Consider the following 3,556-nt stretch of genomic DNA (forward strand, 5'->3'; position numbering starts at 1 on the left):
TGCTGGTCGCCCCCTTTAGGTTGACCTTCGTCTTCAGAGAGGAAGGAGGAAAAAAATTTAGAAAATGAAGAAAATGAATTTTAAAGAGTGCAAAACGCTCTATTTATAGGCATCAGGCCGCGACCAGAACGGCCCGCTCCAAAATCAGAACGGCCATGTTCTGGGGTTTCCGGAACGGCCCGTTTTAATGTGGAACGGCCCGTTCTAAGTCAAACTTTATTCTTTTAAAATCACATCCGGAACGGCCCGTTCCCAAAGTAGAACGGCCCGTTCTGGGTTAAAATTTTACCCACGCATGCCTGATTTGGAACGGCCCGTTCCTAAAGTGGAACGGCCCGTTCCAGAGCTATGAAAATCCAGCATTATTAGTTAATGAATAAATAAATAATATATATATATATATATATATATATATATATATCAAATTAAAATAAAATATCAAAACAATTTAACAGATGATTTTCTTCAAATAATAATTATAACAAAATATCATAATTAATAATATTATACAAAATAATTTTCATAAATGATTATTATTAAAAACCTTTAAAACTTCAATCAAACTCATTTAATTAATCACAATAATTATAAGGAAATAATCTTCATAAATACAAAATTAAATAATAATTATTCGTAGTATTAGTAGAAAAATTCGGGATGTTACACATTTGGGTTACGTCGGCACGTAACCCTGGTGATCGCGGCCACTTCATCATCGGTATGACTCGGCCTTGCCCCCATACCGGTAGCAAATAGAATACTTAAAGGAGTACTTTAGAATCCACCTAACATCTGAAGTGGTTTATTATATAATCTTTGGAAAAGTTCCATATTGGAATCCTCACCATGGTACTCCCAAATTCCATATTTTCCCAAAGATTATATCCTGATCTCACCAAGAGATCTTCCAATCCATATCATAACCTTACTCCTCTAAGTCCTATTAGCTTTCCAAACCAAACACACATATCATATTCCATAATTACATCCAAAATTTTCCATAACCGTGCCAAATTACTTAGTATAACAACATAAATAATTAAACACCCAAAACAACTATCAACTTAACCAAATCACTCTTTGTGAAATGACAATCTTCACATAAAACAGCATATCAAGAGTTATACTACTCCTATCATTCTCATCTTTATCTCATATAAACGATAAGAAGATTTCCTACAACTCTTATGAAGACATCAAGTCCTAATTCCATCATCTACTTTGTTAAAAATTCTAAAAACCGCAACAGCTATAACCAATGCTGGCAGCTTGACCCCTGTTCACTAAAACAGTCATATCTGGAGTTCTAGACCTCCTTTTTGGGTGATTCCAACTCCATTGGAAAGCTAACATCCAAAGCTACAACTTTCATGAAGACTTCAAGACCAACATACCCACGCCAGGCCACTAATATCCCTCCCTGCTCAAAACTCAAATAGAAACCTACAGAGGTCATTGCGCTCGGCACAATTATGTTGCGCCCAACGCAATATCAGTAACCAAATTGCGCCCGACGTGACTAACCTCGCACCTAACATGATTTGGCAATGATGGTCTCTGATGAATTCACGTCCGGTGCCAAGAACTGCGCCTGGCGCATTTACAAGCAGAAGCCCTCGAAAACCTTGAAAATTCCTTCCAATCATGAATCCAATCCAAATTACATGAGTTTGAACCATTATAAAGCATAAAAAATATCCAAAAACAACATTTTAAGCAGTAAAATCAAGTATTAACCATTAATCCATGGAAATCATGAAGAAACCCCAACCAAAACCCTTTCCCCTCAATCCATCCTTAATCATGCATAAAACATGGAATCAATGTGATATTTCAAACCCATACATACTAGATTAAGTCTTATAAGTACTACCCTTACCTTAGAAACCTCATAAATGCAAGATTTAGACAAAACCCTCAAATCCCAACTCAAACTTTAATCTCACTTTTCAAGCTTCTAGAGGCTAAATCTCTTAATACTCTAGTTGTGAAGATTGATCCTGGCTTGATAAGCTTTCCAAATGTGTCCTCAGCTTCTCTTCGAACTAGAGCCCCTCTCTCTACTTTCTCTCTCTAGAACTGTCCCTGTCTGACAAATGAGACCCTCCGGTCCTAAGTTCTTATATATAGTCATTTTCCAAAATTTTCAAATTTCACCCTTAGCAACTATTCGCCTCAAATATTTTATTCCTTGAAGTATTTCAACTCTCTAAGCTCTAAAACAACCTCAAATTCACTCAAAAAGACAAGATTTATCTTATGTTCCTATCCTTCAATCTCCTATCCATCCTATTCCTTTCCATGCAATACTCACAACTCACCACCATATGAAATGCAACATGTATCAACACACAAACAAACATCATTTTCAGATACATATGCTTGGAATAATGAGTTGCATGCCATAATACTTCACTTAACCAAGATGAGAAGGAAGGTGATCAATCTTCTTCCCTCTTAGTACCAATTCAGTATAATGGTGTACAATGCATCATTCACCAAATTCATGTACACACATGCCTATATAAACCTCTCAAAACATCAACCTCTCATCTCATACTACAAAATCACTACTATGCTTAAACAACTAATCAAAACCACATCAACATATAACATGCACAGAAGTAAGTACATTTCAAATCCACATCTCCATAATCCAATCCAAATCCATATAAAAAACATATACATACATTCATACATACATACATATATATATATATATATATATATAGTATATCTACCAAATAGCTCAGTATTTCCATGGCGTTACAATCCTGATCTTGTAAAGTCCACTGTTCATGCATCAAAAGGTTTGTCTTCTTGTGATAGGTGAAAAGAATGGCCCAGATCACACCGAAAAAATCAATAGTGCATGTAGATCGTCCCGATCTTGTAAAGTCTATTGTTCATGCTGTCTATAAATATACTCATGCCATTTTAAAGAATTCATGAACCTAGTTGTTTGTGTTTTGTGTTGTGATTTGTTGATTACTTGCTTTGTTTGTCATTCCATTTTAGTCAAATTTTGTTTAAATAATATCTTTCATTTGTCTATTCTATTACAATGGTAGGGTGAATCAAAATGTTGAGGGTTGTTCCTTCGTGGGTCAAAAAAAAAAAACAATACGTATTAATCGTGGTTTGATGTTGAATATTTAAAGAATAAAATTCTTGCGAAGTTAAAATATAATACTAATCAAATCATTTCAAAGATAAAATTTAGATATTTGCATTGTTTGAATCCTGTTTCATATGAAAGTGGTGATGTATGGGATGCTAAAGATCTTGAGTGTATGTTTGATAGCTTTAAGAGACAATTTCAAATGAATATGATTGAATTATATGATCATGTGATGTGGTTAGGCCATGCTCTTTTTATTGTCCTGATTTAAACACAACAACAGAAGCACCAGAATTAACCTATGGCAATGATGGTGAAAGGTTCAATCAAACTCAAGCAACCACTAGTTGTGATGACTTCGAACGAACAAGATCTCCACCAACTCACATTCCTAATTTACCACCGAGAACTATTCAACTCTCGCCACCAAGAAAT

Source organism: Cajanus cajan, chromosome 1 (genome assembly GCF_000230855.2).
Source record: "Cajanus cajan strain Asha chromosome 1, NIPB_CcT2T_4, whole genome shotgun sequence".
Lineage (NCBI taxonomy): Eukaryota > Viridiplantae > Streptophyta > Magnoliopsida > Fabales > Fabaceae > Cajanus > Cajanus cajan.